This window comes from Myotis myotis, unplaced genomic scaffold, assembly GCF_014108235.1.
Source record: "Myotis myotis isolate mMyoMyo1 unplaced genomic scaffold, mMyoMyo1.p scaffold_m19_p_1, whole genome shotgun sequence".
Taxonomy (NCBI): domain Eukaryota; kingdom Metazoa; phylum Chordata; class Mammalia; order Chiroptera; family Vespertilionidae; genus Myotis; species Myotis myotis.
Window position 1 is genome coordinate 77,684,502 of NW_023416313.1, and position 18,928 is coordinate 77,703,429.

An 18,928-nucleotide genomic window follows, 5' to 3' on the forward strand; every position below is an offset into this window, starting at 1 on the left:
TCAATAAAAATATATTAAAAAAAAGAAAAAGCCACCTCAGTGAAGCCCTCCCAGGCCACCCAATCTAAAATTTTGTTCTCTCCTTCAGCATTTTATATCTCCTTTCCTCAATTTCTTTTTTTCTCCTTTCCATTTATCACTAACAAGTATACCATACATTTTGAGTTATTTTGTTTCTTGTCTATCTCCTCGCTAGAATGTCAGCTTCCTTGGGCAAAGTTTTTGTCTCTTGTTTATTTACTAAATCTACGGGCCCAGAGCAGAGCCTGGTGCATAATAAGGTCTGAAATTATTATATGGTCAACAAGTGAATGGTAACAATTCACATTTCTTGGACACTTACTATATCCTACATACTGTGCTGAGCACCTTACTTAGATGGTTTCATTTCATCCCTTGGTCCTTGCATGATACAGCCGCTACTAATTATTATTCCACCCCAAGCATCCTTTCTCACACCAACTTCTTTAAAGAAGCTACCCTCGGTTTCATCAACTCATAGGCACTGCTCAACCTGCTGCAGTCCACCTTCCTAGCTGCTACTCCATGCAAGTTTTTCTCAGGTTACCGGTGACTTTCCAATTGCCAAATTAAGTAATACAGTTTTAGCCCTCGTATTACTGATCCATTCAGTTTATCCATCACTCCCACCTTCTGGAAACTTGTTCTTTCCCAGCACTCTCCTGGGATTTTCTTTCTGACTTTTCCTTTATGGCTTCCATCAGGAATGCCTCTTTTAGGGCCTGTCCTGCAAATGCTAGGGTGCCCACTTCTGTCTCCAACTCAGTCTTGTCTTTATTCTGCATATGCTTCCAGAACTAATGCCTCTTTTAGGGCCTGTAAATGCTAGTGTGCCCATTTCTAGCTCTAACTCACTGTTTCCTTATTCTGCCTATGCTCCCAGAACCATCTCATCCATTCTCCTTATTTCACCTGCACCCAAATATTGATGACACTCCATTCTCTAACCTTTATTTTCCACTGCCTGCTGTATATTTTTTTTTGCATAGACATTCTAAAGCTATCCCACACTTTATTCAAAGCCTGGGTTTCCACCCTAACCAGTTTGGCTCAGTGGATAGAGCGTCAGCCTGCAGACTGAAGGGTCCCAGGTTCGATTCCGGTTAAGGGCATGTACCTTGGTTGCAGGCACATCCCCAGTAGGAAGTGTGCAAGAGGCAGCTGATGGATGTTTCTCTCTCATCGATGTTTCTAATTTTCTATCCTTCTCTGTAAAAAATCAATAAAATATATTAAAAAAACAAACAAACCTGGGTTTCCCCTTAACCTGCTTAGATGTGTGCCTGTATTTGCTGCCTAACTTGATGACACTGCAGATCACCCAGTCACCCAAGTGGGAAACCAGGAATCTGACTCTTACTCCAGCAGAAAGCCCCTCTCCGTCTATTCTGCTCCTGCCCTATTAAGACTCCCCGGTTCAAGCCCTCAGACTTGTCCAGATCACTATTACAGTAGCCTCCTAACTATCCCTCCTGCTGCAGTCTTGTTCTCTTCAAATCCGTCCTCCACACAGCCCTGAGCTCCCACTCACATGACCAAGTGAATTGACTGCTGCGGGTGTTTCACCCAGTCTCACCAGGATTTGGTGCCTTAACCAAGAGTCACTTCCTCAGAGATTTTGACTGGTTCTGAAAGAGCACCTGATCCACTGTGACTGTCTGTTCCTGAGACTGATCAGGCAGAGGTCTTGGGAAGAGATACAAATTGGTAAGAATTATAAACATTTGAAAATAGCTAGGACCTGACACATATTAATTAACAAAAAAAAGTATATAATAAAGTATTTGCAAGACAAAAATAGAAAAGGGATTACAGAATGGAAAAGAAATTATGAAACTCAGACCAAAAAAAGGTACGTGAAGGGAGCTTAGGTAGTGAGATAGGGTCAGGCACTAAATTCAATGTACCCATGGCATTGCTAGAATTCACCAGCAGGTGGCAGACCAGAGAAATGTCCTTTTATTCTCCAAGGTGTGTTTTGTTTTAAACAAGTTTATTTAAACAATAAGACAGTTGACTTGAAGGGAAAACTATCTAGGATTCACCTTTTTAGAGTAATTTATCCCTACTTAAAGACAGATTGCCCTACATGTAACAGCTACGTACAAAAAAGTTATAAAATTGTCCTTGGTTGTACAATGACAAATGAAAAACATTAAAATTCTCCAAACAAAGTATGCAAGAATTTCTATGTAGTTCTTATTTTGTTAAACAGAGCAAAATAACTTACTGGAATATAAAGATAAGAGCTGAATAAGCATCCCACTAATGGAGAAAGGGGATGTTTTCACAGAACCAGCATTTTTTTCCCCATCCCATCTCCATTTGATATAGATCAAAACACAACATTGGCCATTTAGTTATTAAAAAATGCAAATGCTTGTGCACATACATCAGTTACTTTGTGTACAATAAAGGAATGGGGAAGGGGAAAATGAAATAATAGAGAAAACTATACTGTAGTAGTCAGATGTGTTGAACCCAATTGCAGTTTTCTAACTGAGAATGTCTTTTTGGTCTTTAGATTTCTTAAAATTGCTTTCCTGAGCCAGCAAGGGGGTCAAGAGACTATGAGTGATGTGATTATTTTTATTAAGAAGAAAAAAGGTATAAGTGAGGGCTGGCCTCTGACCTTAGCTGAACAGGAAGGATTTGCCTGTTGTGCGTGACAAAGGTCTATCATAAAGCTTTTACAACATTCCTGACAAGGAAATTCACTATATAATGTGGAGAGGCCTAGGCATTCCTGAGAAAAACACTGGGGAATAATTATATTATTGGCTACTCAGGTTCTGCCACTGCGCCTTATCTGGCCTGTATCAGCTAATCTATTGTTGCTTCTTCCTAGGCTTGCAAAGAGTGCATGCTCAAGGCCTGGAGGCATACCCAGGGCACTTGAAATAAGAGAAACAAAGGTTGCAGTGCTAATTGTCCCTTGTGCAGAGTTTTACTGCTCCAGAGACCTTCAGGGAGTGGAGGAGAAGTCCCAGCGCTTGGCTATCAGTGTAGACCAAGCATGTCAAACTCAAAGGCTAACACGGCCAAATGAATAAGGTTTAAGTGTATGTGGGCCGCAAAAAAAAAAAGTTTCAGTTTTCATAGAAACGTTGGTTTATTTCAATAGAGACACTGAATACAAAGGGCTGAAATAAATGAGTCATCGTTAACATAAAACAATAGAACATTTTAATAAAAATTAATATTTTTCTTGAACATTAACTTACCAGACACTGAATAATTGCACAAATTAATAAGCGTAACGCAAATAAACCTATTTTTCTTGTTCTCCGAAAGCAAAATATTTCCTGTTGCGCACACCAAACAAGTCAATCCGAGACTAATGATGTGGCAATCGGCTGCTAACATGTTTGCTGCTAGTATTAGTGGAGAGAAATGGTACGCCTGCATGTAAGGCGCGTAAGGGAAATTAATGCAACACGATTATAGTAATCAGTCATTAGTGAATGTTGTAGTTCGTTATTAATTATGTATAGCAAGATATTGTAAAAATTAAGTTACAAAATTTTTATTAAAATGTTTCTTACTAAGCCAAACCAATGGACATAGACAACAGGGGGATGGGAGTATGAGTGTGCGGGGAGGGGGGGGGGGTTGGAGGTTAATGGGGGGGATGAGGACACATTTGTAATACCTTAACTAATAAAAAATAAATAAATAAATAAAATGTTTCTTACATGCTGTTATATTGGCTGGGCTGCAAAAATATTTGTTGTGGGCTGCATGCAGCCCGCAGGCCACAAGTTTGACATGCTTGGTGTAGACTGGGGACCAGCACTGTCTGCCAGCAGGAATACGGGTTCCTCTTCAAACAAGCCATTAGTAGAATCCAGTTCATATCCAGAAAACTCGCTGTAAGAGAGCCTAGGAAATGTGATAATTTGAAGGCTCCTGCAATGTATGAAATCGCATAAAAAGGAGGTTGGAATGGATCTTGAGTGCCATGCCCACCCACCAGACTTGGTATGTCCAAAACCTATCATGTATAAAATATAAAATTATTGATTCCTCCACACCTTCACAAAGCTGTGCATTACCACTCTTCATGTCTACGAACTTGATGTAATATCTCATTGATTTAGTTTTGCATTTCTTTAATTATCAATCAGATTGAAAATCTTTAGATTTGCTTGTTAGCCGTTTTTATTTTTTTCCTGTATTTATCTGTACTCGTTAGCTACTACCCCCAAAACTCAGTGGCTTAAAGCAACAGCTGTTAATTATTTCTCAGAGTCTACAGACCAGCTGGGTAGTTTTTCTGATCCTAGCCAAGCTCTGCCAGTAGCTAGGCTCACTCATGCATCTGCAGTCAGCTTGTGGATCACTTGAGCTGGCTGGCTTGGGATGGAGTTGGCTGTGCCTCCCCCCTGTGGTCTCTTCCTCTGTTAGGCTGACCTAGGCTTATTTTCATGAATGTGGCACGGGAACGAGAAAGACTCGAGAGCTTTTTTGATCTTTGCTCTGTTTGGGCAGATACTGCCCTCCCACTAGCCAAAGTGCAGCATCAGTGTTGCAGGGCACCAACCAGTGCCTGGATACAAAGAGGCCATAGGTTGGGATTATTTATGAAATCCTCTTGCATTTTTTAAAATTTATCCTTATTGTTGATTGCATTATATTTTGACTGATAATTTGTTGATTTGTAAAAGTCCTTTTTCCATTGAGTTAATTATCTCTACACAAAATCAGATAGTAACTATAAAATTGTTGGTATACGTTTAGAAGTGAAAAGAAAACCAGACTATAGCATTGCAGAGACAACCTATATATCTTCTTTTTTTCTAAACAGCCTCTTGAATAGGTAGGTATGGGCATTACACAAGGCTAACAACTAAAAGGCTTGGAGTGGGAAGACACAGACAACATGGATGGTATAGGTTACTGTGATAACTCAGCTATCAAGAATTTTAGAGTTTATTTTCATCTGGGGGCTTATTTTCCGTGTTTTGCTGAAAATCCACAACTAAGATTCAGGTATACGTAAAAGACACAGGAAGAAAACCCACCTTGCGAATAATCCTGCCCCTGGGAAAATCGCTCTTGGTCTCTCACATCCTTCCCATGCTTAGCTAACTCAATTTTATCATTTAACATTAGACGAACAAAAATTGCTCAGTAAGAAAGGTCTGCAAGTAAAGAAAAATACTCCAGAAAATAATTGTTCCTTCTCAGAGCTTCCATAGCACTCTATTCACACTTCCTTGGTAGCCTACATTAGTTAGGATATAAATTCTGCGCCTATAGCTAAGGCCTAAAATAGCAGTGGCATAAACACGAGCTTATTCTCTCCCCGTAAGAGCCTGGGCAAAACCAACCTGGTGTGAGTTAGGTCAGTGAGCCAGGCTCCTGGTGGTTCTGCCATCTTGAGGGGGCCAGGGCCCTCTTCTGTGGAGCCAGGATTGCTCATGGTCAGTAAAGGGGACAAGGATGGGTCACGCCCCCTTTTTTTAAGAAGGCAAGTACATCACTTCCATTCAAGTCCCATTGGCCACAGCTTAACCACACAATCCTAGAAGAGAAGGCAGTTAGGATCCTGCTACATTCCCTTAGCAGAGACACACACTCCTTAATCTCAGGCGTAAAGTTCTAGAGAGCAGAGAGTAGCCGCTTACTAACGCTTCGAAGTTGTGAGGGACCCGAGGCCACCTGTGAAGATGGTGTCAGAGTGAGGAACAGTCTGCAGCTACGTAGAGCCTGATGGGGTTCCCCGCGCTGCTGCTACCAGCCTTGTGACCTAAAGTGGCTTACTTCAACTCCCTGCTCTTGGATTCCTGCAAAGGAGCAACGATGGCACTTCCTTCCCGGGCTTATTGTGAGGACGAGATGGGCTAGTGCAAGGGTGGGGAATGTCCAGTCCACGGGCCGTATAAGGCCCAAGAAATCATTTGGTCTGGCCTGCCAGGACATTAGTAAGTTAATTAAATGTTTGACCAAATACAGCAGTTTTTAAGTTGATGATTTTGTATGACCCACAAATGATAAAATAGGTTATAAAAGGTTCCTCACCCCTGAGCTAGTGCTTGTGATGCCTGGCACTAGTGAATGTTAGCCATTGTGTCATTAATAACAGTATAACAACCAGCACAGACTCCTTGTCAAAGGTGAATGAAAACATCACCATTAACAGCAGTAAGATTGAGAGGAAGGGCTGACGTCAAAGTAGTTTTGGAGGCACCATATATATTTCTTTCTCCTTCCTTCCTCGGGCACCTCCATTTCCTTTATCAAAAAGAACGCTTGATCTCAATCTTTCTTCATGCCAAGAAGTTAATGAATTAAAAATACAAATTTTACCAATCCCTGAGATCAGGTTATTTAAGCCAAGTAAACAGGGGTCTCAAGATGTAAAGAAATATTTTTTTAATTGATTTTAGAGAGAGAGAGAAACATCAATTTGTTGTTCCACTTATTTATGCATTCATTGGTTGCTTCTTATATGTACCCTAACCAGAGATCCAACCTGCAATCTTGGTGTATCAGACAACACTCTAACCAACTGAGCTACCCGGCCAGGGCTGTAAAGAAAGATTTTTAAAAAATGTATTCCATCTGGGCCTTCACTCAAACCTTCGTAGTTTAGAAGTTTTCTGACCCTTTCATGACTATTTTATTAATTTTATTTCCTTTCGACATCTCAAATAGGTCTACTTTTCTCCATGTCCACTGCTACTACACAAGTTCTAGCCAGTGTCCTCTTGTTCCAGGTGCTGTGATTGCGTAACTTCTGACCCCAGAGTTTAAGAGGGTGAAACAGCCCATCACGCACATGGATTCTGTGGGTCAGGGATCAAGACCAGGCATGACGGGTGACTCGTATTTGCTCCACGGTGCTCTTGTTTGGAGCCTGAGTTTTTCACATGCGCTCCTCCCAGGGGGTCTCTCCATAATGTGAGCTTTCACAGGGTGTAGGCTGGTTCCCAGGATGAGCATATGAGAATTTGGGGGCAGGGGGCCCGCAAGACGGGCAGGAGGAAGCTGGTCACCTTTCTTACCTCACTGAGAGCCAAGCACTTTCTTTTTTAAAAAATATTTTTTATTGATTTTTTTACAGAGAGGAAGGGGAGGGATAGAGAGTCATTAACATCCATGAGAGAGAAACATCGATCAGCTGCCTCCTGCACACCCCCTACTGGGGATGTGCCCGGAACCAAGGTACATGCCCTTGATTGGAATTGAACCCAGGACACCTTCAGCCCCCAGGCTGATGCTCTATCCACTGAGCCAAACTGATCAGGGCAAGCCAAGCACTTCCCATTTTTTCAGGGCTGGCCAACCATCTTCTTTTTTTCCCCCATCACCATTTATCCCCTTGTGCCCTCTTACACCTCTACCCACCCTTCCTCTCACCCTCTCCGCGTAATCACTACACTGTTGTCCCTGTCCATGAATGCTGGCCAAGAATCTTAAACCAGCCGAAACCGGTTTGGGTCAGTGGATAGAGCGTCGGCCTGCGGACTGAAGGGTCCCAGGTTCGATTCCGGTCAAGGGCATGTACCTGGGTTGCGGGCATATCCCCAGTAGGAGATGTGCAGGAGGCAGCTGATCGATGTTTCTCTCTCATCGATGTTTCTAACTCTCTATCTCTCTCTCTTCATCTCTGTAAAAAATCAATAAAATATATTAAAAAAAAAAAAAAAAAAAAAGAATCTTAAACCAAACAATCTGGTTTTAGGGGGAAGGAAGTAGACTCCGCCTCATCACAGGGAGTGGCCAAGTTCTAGAACAGCAGGTGGGACCAGAAATGCTGAACACTTTTCAAACCTAGACTTGGCCACTCTCTTGCCTGAATTACTATAATGACCTCTAAGTGGTCTTGCTACTTCCACTTTTGTACTTCCCTTCATATAAATCTCATGTAGCGGCCTGAAAAAGCCTGTGACTGATTAGCTCGTGTCCCTCCCTGGCTCATAATCCTTCACTTGGAATAAAGCCCAGTTTAGGACTGCCTGCGAGTCCACACAGCCCAGCTTGCCTCCTGAGCGTCCGTGTAGGGAGCCCCTCTCTCTAGGTCATGCTTCATATCACAGACCTTCTTTCAGTTCCTCAAACAGACCAACTTTTCTACCTCTGTCTTCCTGGAAACTTATCTCCCTGCCTTTTCATGTGGTCTAGCCCTGTTTATACTGGTCCCTGAATGTCACTCCCTCAAAGAAGCCTTCCCTGGTCCCAGTCTAAATGCAGGCCCTTCTCTCTTAGCACTTTGTTAATATTCCTTCATGTAACTGTTCATGATTTCTTGAATAATGGTTGTCTTTCCCATAAAACTAGATTCCATAAGATTGGGGTTCATGTCTGTGCTTGGCATAATGAAAGCCCTCTGAAAACATCTGCTGAATGAATTAATGGTCTAGGCGAGGAGCACTGCAAAAAGCATGTCTCTACCCTCAAGAATCTGGTCTAGGTTTGGACACCGAGCAGGAGTTGGCGGCAGTGGCTGTGGCAGGACAGAGGAAAGGTAAGATAGGGCAGGCTAGGTGAGCAGGCAGACTGGCTGACCAGACAGCCAGTCAACAACGAACTAATCTAGCAGTCTACCACTTACACATTTAATGAACTGCCAAACAAGTTAACCTGGGTCCAACCACTAGCAACTCAGGTTCGGCAGGTCCCGCCCGCCTGCCACAGCCGTGATGGCACCCCTGGAAGGAGCACTGGTGTCCTTTTCCTTCCATCCTCAGGATTTGAAAATGGCTGCACACTCAGCATTGGAAGTTGTGTTAAAAAGCATCACCAGCCCTAACTGGTTTGGCTTAGTGGATAGAGTGTTGGCCTGCGGACTGAAGGGTCCCAGGTTTGATTCCGGTCAAGGACATGTACCTTGGTTGTGGGCACATACCCGGTAGGGAGTATGCAGGAGGCAGCTGATCGATGTTTCTGTCTCATCAATGTTTCTAACTCTCTATCCCTCTCCCTTCCTCTCTGTAAAAAATCAATAAAATATTTTTTTAAAAAAAAGCATCACCAAGCCCTGGCTGGTGTTTCTCAGTGGTTAGAGCATCGACCCACACACCAGAGGGTCATGGGTTTGATTCCTGATCAAGGGTATGTACCTAGATCCCAACCCTGGTCAGTCCAGTTGGGGTGCGTTCAGGAGGCAACCGATGGACGTGTCTCTCACATTGATGTTTTTTCTCTCCTTTCCTCTCTCTCTAGAAATCATAAAAACATATACTGAAGTGAGGATTAACAACAACAACAACAAAAACTTAAGCAGACTTTATATGCAAGTCCAGACAGTGGCTATGGAGAGATATGTCCAAGCTGTGGCTAGACATCTGGAGGGTGGTGCCAAGCAACTAAGAGCTTAAGCAGCATCTGGGTAAGGGTAACATCCAGGCACAGCCAGCCTGTAGAGGCTCTGGCCAGGGAAGTGATCAGAGGACAAGGCCTGCCCATAATCCAGAGAGGCTTGCCCAGGAAAGACTGCGTGGGGGGTATGCTGTGAGAACCCTACTTAGGGGCAGGATGTTACTCTGAGGTCAAAACCTGCTCTAAGGTGGATGAACCATAGTTCTCCCAATGGCTTAAGAAGTAGTGGTAAGACATCTTGAGGAGAAACCAAGATGGCGGCATAGGTTAACGCCGGAGATTGCTGCCTCGAACAACCACTTCAGAGATATAACTAAAGGACAGAACGGACATCATCCAGAACCACAGGAAGGCTGGCTGAGTGGAAATTCTACAACTAGGAGGAAAGAGAATATCATACCCAGACTCAGAGGAGGCACAGTGCTGAAGTGAAATACTCAGGTGCGGAGTGCGCACGTGGAGCGGGCTGGCGGCGGAGGGCGCGGTTGTTGTTTTCAATCGGGAGGGAGTTTCAGACTCTGAGCTCCAGATCTGGGCGAGTCTCTAGGGACCCAGACTCAAACGGGAGAAGCAGGACTGTCTGGCTTCGGTCGGAACTCGAAGGCAGCTTTCTCTCTGAGGTTCGCAGTGGTTGCTGGGGCTCTGAGAGGCAGAGCCTCTGCGGACTGGACTGAGAGCAGCCATAACTGCTTGTTCCACCCGCCTTGTAGATCCCCAGGGACCCGCCCCGCCCAAGCCCTGCGCAGAGCCATTTGCCAGATAGCCTCAGGCAAAGGCTAGATTAGCACCGCCCTAGAGATCCAGCACAGAAGCTCTCCCACTGCGGACACAGCTGACTCTCATAGCCAGTTAGCCTGGAGGTCAAATCACCCCTGGTATTGCCGACAATCAAGACTTAACTACAACAAGACTGCCCACAAAGACCACTAGGGGGTGCACCAAGAAAAGTTAAAAAAATGCGGAGACAAAGAAACAGGACGCAAATGTCAGAAATGGAAGATATAGAGCTCAAAACCACACTTTTAAGGTCTCTCAAGAACTGTCTAGAAGCTGCCGATAAACTTAGTAAGGCCCTCGAAAAGACTGGTGAGACTGCCGATAAATGTAGTGAGATCCTCAAGAAATCTAATGAGACCCTCGATGTTGTGATAAAGAACCAACTAGAAATTAAGCATACACTGACTAAAATAAAGAATATTATACAGACACCCAACAGCAGACCAGAGGAGCGCAAGAATCAAGTCAAAGATTTGAAATGCGAAGAAGCAAAAAACACCCAACCGGAAAACCAAAAAGGAAAAAAGAATCCAGAATCCGAAAATACGAAGATAGTGTAAGGAGCCTCTGGGACAGCTTCAAGCGTACCAACATCAGAATTATAGGGGTGCCAGAAGATGAGAGAGAGCAAGATATTGAAAACCTATTTGAAGAAATAATGACAGAAAACTTCCCCCACCTGGTGAAAGAAATGGACTTACAGGTCCAAGAAGCGCAGAGAACTCCAAACAAAAGGAATCCAAAGAGGACCACACCAAGACACATCATAATTAAAATGCCAAGAGCAAAAGACAAAGAGAGAATCTTAAAAGCAGCAAGAGAAAGAAACCCAGTTACCTACAAGGGAATACCCATACAACTGTCAGCTGATTTCTCAACAGAAACTTTGCAGGCCAGGAGGGAGTGGCAAGAAATATTCAAAGTGATGAATACCAAGAACCTACAACCAAGATTACTTTATCCAGCAAAGCTATCATTCAGAATTGAAGGTCAGATAAAGAGCTTCACAGATAAGGAAAAGCTAAAGGAGTTCATCACCACCAAACCAGTATTATATGAAATGCTGAAAGGTATCCTTTAAGAAGAGGAAGAAGAAGAAAAAGGTAAAGATACATATTATGAACAACAAATATGCATCTATCAACAAGTGAATCTAAGAATCAAGTGAATAAATAATCTGGTGATCATAATAGAATCAGGGACATAGAAAGGGAATGGACTGACTATTCTTGGGGGGGAAAGGGGTGTGGGAGATGCGGGAAGAGACTGGACAAAAATCGTGCACCTATGGATGAGGACAGTGGGTGTGGAGTGAGGGCGGAGGGTGGGGCGGGAACTGGGAGGAGGGGAGTTATGGGGGGGAAAAAGAGGAACAAATGTAATAATCTGAACAATAAAGATTTAATTTTAAAAAAAGGGGAAAAAAAGAAAAAAAAAAAAAAAGAAGTAGTGGTGGAGGTCGTGGAGGTCCTGGGAGAAGGGCCCTAGGGCCTGGAGCTATGGGTCGCGGTAGAATTGGTGGTGGAAGTTAGAGTATGATAGGTCAGGGAAGAGAGGTCTTTGGAGGCAGAGGCTGAGGTCCTGGATGAGGAAGAGGTGCCTTTGCTGCTCACCCTGTACTAACCATGGAGTAGCTGGACAGCCAGTTGGATGCAAATATGTCAAAAACAAAAGGACACCTGGGTGCCACGTTAGATGCCTACATGGCACAAACGAAAGCTAGTGATTGAGGCCTGCCTACCCTCCTGGGAGAGACTCTTGTTATCACATCTGTAAATAACCTGAGATAACAGATGAGGAGAAACCTACCTGATTGATGCTGGGAGTACCTATCACAATGGACTGTGGACTTACCTGCCACCACTTTATGCATTAGTGTGTTCCTTTTACTTTTTCAATACTGTATTGTATGAAACCCTTTTTTCCCTCTGCCTTGAGTTTTGTTTTGTTTTGTTTTGTTGTTTTGGGTTTTTTGTTATTTTCTCTCCCAGACTTCTTTTTGAACATGAATATGTCGGTTCTCTTTCCATCTCTGCCTCCCCTCACCTGTCGTATATGCTTTGATATTCTCACATTTCCTCTGTTTATCTCTGTACCTCCTGAAAAAAATCCATCAATGTTCCTTCTCAATGCCTAGGTTTCTGAGATACAGTCTTGTTCTATATCGCCTTAATAGCCTCTTAGAAGTATTTAGGAAATCTGGAGTTCAAAAATGCATTCTGCAAACACATGAGTAATTACTTTACAGTGTTAGGACAGCCACCATGCCACTAGGCAATATAAAATTTTCAGCTCCATTAGAATCTTATGGAACCACCATTGTATATGTGGTCCATCATTAACTAAAATGTCGTTATGTGGTATGTGACTGTAATTGAAACCATACAGCACTGCCTTCTCTTACTACTAGTAATATTCATTAGATGTCCTAAGGTGTTTTTTGGGGTTTTTTTAAAGCTTTTTTTAAAAAAATATATTTTATTGATTTTTTGCAGAGAGGAAGGGAGAGGGATAGAGAGCTAGAAACATCGACGAGAGAGAAACATCAATCAGCTGCCTCCTGCACACTCCCCTACTGGGGATGTGCCCACAACCAAGGTACATGCCCTTGACCAGAATCGAACCCGGGACCCCTGAGCCCGCAGGCTGACGCTCTATCCACTGAGCCAAACCTGTCAGGGCCCTAACGTGTTTTTTAATGGCTTAAGGACCTCATTTCATTTTAGCACTGAATATTCCATTTTCTGGATGTATCAGTTTATTTATCCATTCACCTACTGAAGGACTTCTTGATTGCTTCCAAGTTTTGGCAGTTATTAATCAATTGCTGCAATCATACATGTGCAGGTTTTTGTGTGGACATAAATTTTCAACTTCTGTAAATACCAAAAAGTGCAATGCCTGGATCATATGGTAAGAGTATATTTAGTTTTGTAAGAAATGCCAAGCTATCTTCCAAAGTGGCTATATCATTTGGCATTCCTGTTGTTCCACATCCTCACCAGTATGTGGTGTTATCAGTGTTTTGGATTTTGGCCATTCTGGTAGGTATGCAGTGACGTCTCAGTATTGTTTTAATTTGCAATTCCCTAATCTATATATATAAAAGGCTAATGTGCAAAGTGTCCCCTCGGGACTTTGACTCGGAGACTGGGAGTTTGATTGTTTGTTATGATGTGCACTGACCACCAGGGTGCAGCATGGAATGAAGGAAGTCCCCGGCCAGGAGCTGGCAGCTGGGGAACGTAGACCCCAGCTGGCAGCCAGAAAGCCCCCATCAGCCCTGAATACTGGCTAGGCCTAGGGATCCTACCCATGCACAAATTTTGTGCACCGGGCCTCTAGTGTCAAAGATACTTGTAGTTGAGTATCTTTTCAAATTGAAGTCTGTTCAGATCTTTGGCCCATTAAAAACATCAAATTGTTTTCTTTTTTTGCCAAGAATATGATAGAAAAGAACTCTGCATTTAACCACAAATAAACCTTTATTTGCAGAACTCTAAAAAAAAAAAAAAAAATGAATACTACCCTGGCCTATGTGGCTCAGTTGTCAGTTGGTTGGGTGTGGTCAAGGCACATGCCCAGGTTGTGGGCTCAATTCCCAATAGGGGGCATGCAGGAAGCAGCCAATTGATGTTTGTCTCTTATAGATGTTTCTCTCTCCCTAAAATCAATTTAAAAACATACTTTTTAAAATGCATTTTGCCATGTTGCTATTTTAGTATAGTAAATTAGGAGCATTGACCTAGCCACAGGGCCACATAAGAGGTTATACATGGTAGCAGCTCTGATTTGAGTAAAGCTGCTACCATGTACATTGACACCCATAATGTATGTGCATACTTTCTACTCTGAAATAAGATTTATAAACTTTCCTCTTGACTTTGCATCATGTAAAGGGGTACTATTGGGTTGGTTAAGCAGATGCTTCAGAAGGGAAAGGGATGGGAGAACTATGGCAGGCACCTGCTGGGGAAGGGTCAGAAGATACCGATGCTGAATGTACTTCTTATATTTATCCCAAACCAGTCTTGGGCTTCTCCATACATTGGCTTTGTTTTACCCTCTTATTTCCCTTGAAGGTTTAAGTTCAACCACATTCTGTCAACTGTTCTAGTCTCAGTGGTATCTTGTAGTTCTGGTTTATTATAACAAGAAATTGTTCTCTCAAATACAAAAAAAAAAAAAGAAAGAAAGAAAAAAAAGAAAGAGAGAGAATCTGCTCTAAAAGAGCAAGGCTTGTAGTGAACTGTGTGATGGGTCCAATGGATCAGGGCCGTGAAAAAGCTACACTACACAGGAAGGGCTATAGGAAGCAGCATTTCTCTCATGAGAGAAATGGCATTTGGGCTGGGATTTGAAGGATGGAAATAATTTTGATTTATGGAGATGATTGGAAAGGGCCTTCTAAATAGAGACAACAGCAAGGATGTGATATAATGAGACTGGGGTTGCCAGATGAATAGGGTTCCTGGACCCCCAATTCCAACTTGGGGTTAGGTTTTCCCCCCGCTCCCCCACCAGACAATTCTCAGACACCAGCAGAATGTTCTAAGAATTCAACTCAATTCTGACACACTCTAGCAGGAGAAAGCATTAAATTCTGCAGCACAGGTTAAGAGTTCAGCCCACAACTCCCCACAGATGCACATTCAGATACCAGCCACAGTCCAGGCTCTGGCCCCCTCCAACACAGCATGGCAATTGCAAGTCCACGTTGTTGACGTACTTCTGACCAACTAACTATAGTTTGCAGATTCCCACAACCCTGTTCTTGCATTCAATTAATTTGCTAGAATGGCTCACAGAACTCAGGAAACCATGTTTACTCACTAGATTACCATTCATTACAAATGAAAATAAAGGATACAAATCAATAACCAGATGAAGAGATACATAGGGTGAGGTCCCCAACAAAGAAGCTTGGGAAATATTCTGGTTCCCCAATGTAGCAACTCCAAAAAAGGGCCAAGGAGCTGTCCTGGGTTTTATGGATCATTACATAGTCATGATTGACTAAGTCGTTGGCCATTGGCGATTGAACTCAACCTCCAGCCTGGAGAGAAGGGGGAGATGAGACTGGAAGTTCCAATTCTCTAATCTTAGGGTTGGCAACCAGCCCCACCCTTGGGTGGGATCTAAAGTCACTCCTTAACAAAAGACATCTCCTTCACTCTCAACACTTAGGACATGTCAAGGTTTTGGTGACTGTGAGCCAGGAACTGTTGGTGAAGACCCACTATCTTATAAATCACGATATTGTACCAGATAAGATGCGGTTCAATTTTAATTCCAGATTAGCAACAAATACGTTTTTAGGGTATGTCCCAGATATTGCATGGAAGACACTTGTACTAAAGAATTTGTTGTTCATCTGAAATTCAAATTCACTTGGGTGTGCCCCGTATTTTCATTTTTGAGGTCTGGCAATCCTGAATCACATACTAATGTACCAAGCTTGCCTCCCCTGAGCAGCTGTCCACAAGTGGTGCCACCACCTGAAGTCCTGGGTTTCTAGCCTCACAAACTGGGAAAAGACAGCATGAAAAGTCACTTGGCTCTTCTGTGGACAGGCCTATACATGGCCCACCTCAACCCTGGCCACATTCCAGTAGCAAAACCAGACAGGTTGCTCCACTCAGACACAGAAGGGCGGGGAAATGTTTTCCTGTGTCCCCAGAGTTCGATGCCTTCTCTGGAGAGCAGATGCGTAGAATGAGAGAAGGGAACATAGCTTTGGCACCAGAGAACTCTTGTGTTTTAATTACTATTCATGAGACTTTGGACCAAATTACACAGTTTTTTTCATTTGTAAAAAAGCCACAATACCCCACCCCCTTGCAGTTTTGTCAGAGTTCAGTGCTTGGCACATAGAAGGCACTGACTGAAGAGTTGTTACTACAGTATTATATTTTGTCATTAAAAATATCTCCATGACTTGCCATGTGTGGTTTTGGTTTCCCCAATAGCAACATAGAACAGCAGTATCAGAATTTTTCATATCTTAGATTTTCCAATCTAAGAAACCATCGATTCCAGTCAAGGCTCAGCAAAGTTCAGTAACTTGGCGAGCCCTTAGAGCAAGTGTCTCAAAGAGCAGCAGGCACCCTGCTCTCAGTCAACAGGGTGAGCCATTCACCAGAAGTCACACATTTCCACATGAATGGTTCAGCTGCAAATAGTTGGGAGATTTTTTTCTTTCTTTTAAATATCAGAATTGTGCCTTGGCTCAAATTTCAATTTCCCACTGCAATTGCCTGAATATAATCCAGTGAAAGAAAAACCTAAGAAATATTCTTTTCTTTTTTTATCTTTATTGTTGAAAATATTACATAAGTCCTCCTTTTCTCCCCATTGACATCTTTCAGCCCGCTCTGGTCCCCTCCTCAGGCCCTCATCACCCCATTGTCTGTGTCCACAGGTTATGCATTTATGCATACAAGGTCATTGGTTGATCTCTTCCCACCCACCCTCCCCTGCCTTCCCTCAGAGGTTGGACAGTCTGTTCATGCTTCTATGTCTCTGGGTCTATTTTTGTTCATCAGTTTCTTTTGTTCATTAGATTCCACATATGAGTGAGATCATATGGTACTTATCTTGCTCTGACTGGCTTATTTTTTTATTCACTCATCTGATGAGTACTTAGACTATTTCCAAATCTTAGCTATTGTAGATTGTACTGTTACGAACATAGGGGTGCATATATTCTTTCTGATGAGTGTTTTGGGATTTTTAGGACAAATTCCTAGAAGTGGGATCACTGGGTCAAATGGGAGTTCCATTTTTAATTTTTTGAAGAAACTCCAGACTATTTTCCATAATGGCTGCACCAGTCTGCATTCCCAACAGCAGTGTACTATGGTTCCCTTTCTCCACAACCTTGCCAACACTTGTCGTTTGTTGATTTATTGATGATAGCCATTCTGACAGGTGTGAGGCGATACCTCATTGAACCTGAGAAGACTCTGATCTTTCTCACTATTTCCAGCACCATGTGCAACTTCTCAGTGGCTGAACTTACCCTCCACAGGTCTTACTCATTTTTTCTAGCATGTATGACACTCCCCATAACAAGAACAAAACACTTTTACTATTCAGATTTCAGATATCAATCTGGACCAAAAATGGGTTGCTGTGACAACAGACAACCTGCTGGACCACATTTTTCCCCTGCTTTGCTTTTTGGTGTTTTGGGTTTTGAACTTGGTTTCATTTTGCCATGTCAAGGACCCAACAAAGGAGGCTAGACTGGCCATGACCCGACCGACAGCAGGGCCTAAAACAGCCTGTAACTCAGAATCTTCTGTGGTCACTGCATTGTTGGGTTAATGTATCTTTACCATATTTTCCCAAATGACAAGGGAAAGTGAGTGAGTCAGACAGAGAGAAGGGGATGATGTTACATGAACTTCTCAGACATCTCAGCTGTATCACCTATTATTGGTGTGGCCTTGTTCATCTGCCAGTATCCAAAAATGGGACAGGAGCTGAAATAAAAACTTCTCCCAGGCTTAGGAAAAAACCAGTAATTTCCCCTTTTAACCCAAAGATGAGGTGGTATGCTATGTAGGCAAATAACGTCTTTCACAATGATTAGCCCACTAGCACCTCTGGAACTAGTTCTTTACAAGTTATTTTCAGTGAGAAACAAGATACCATTCTCTGGTCTAGATATTTCAGGGCCAATTACAATACAAATTGTCCCCCTGGCAGATTGGCAAGTAAATTTGTTCAAGGCTATGTTATAAATGAAATACGTAATTCTACAGGAAGGCTAAAAAAATACCGTTGACAAGAATGAGACGAGTTTTAGAGTGTTTTTTAGAGCAATATTTGAAAAGATGTTCCCTGAGAAAAAAGCATGATGCCATTCTGTTTGCTGTGTCCCCTGAGGGAGGAGCAGGTGCCCTGAGGAAAAGGCTGCCTTTTGGGTTGAGCCACATAGAAGATGAGGAAAGATCATTAGGAGCCACTGAGCCAACTCCTATGCCTCAAAATTGAGGTACACCTTGAACAACCAGAGACCACATTTGACTACCCTTTTTCTTTTTAACAGGTGAAAGCATTTCACGTGGTAACTCTTGATAAAAAGACCAGCCAGTAAGTTCAGTTCCTCTTATGTTACCCCTCTGAAGTTGGTCATCATTCTTTCTGTTGGCCAACTATAAGACAATATACATAGGTTTCATTTTAAATAAGCAGAGAGAAAAGAAGAGAGAGAAGGCAAGTGAATAGAAGGAAATTATTATATTCAGATGGAAATGACTGTGGTGATTCCATATTTTCTTTTCACTGAGGCAGGAAGGAGAAGCTATTTGATAGAACAGCTGCTCTTTCCATGATGAGAGCTAGGGAACCTTTGAAGAGGCCCACTGTGCTGGTTTTAATTGTTCAATTAGAAATTATAATTCCTTTTTATTTTTAAATATATCTTTACTGATTTCAGAGAGGAAGGGAGAGGGAGAGAGATAGAAACATGATGAGAGAGAAAATTCAGTTGCACGCCTCCCACTGGGTATGGAACCTGCAACCTGGGCATGTGCCCTTGGTCGGAATCGAACCTGGGACCCTTCACTCTGCAGGCTAACACTCTATCCACTGAGCCAAACTGGCTAGGGCTAGAAATTGTAATTCTTGGTGCTCTCCCTGTAGGAAGCACGTGCCTTTTTCTTCCCTTCCCCCCTCCTCCTTCCATCCCCGCCCCAGGCAAGTTACCAGTAGTTTCCTCATTCCAAGCTCTGAGGCCCCTTCCTTTACCTCTATAACTTGTTTCTTAAGCCCATTTCTTCTAGGGATTACTTTT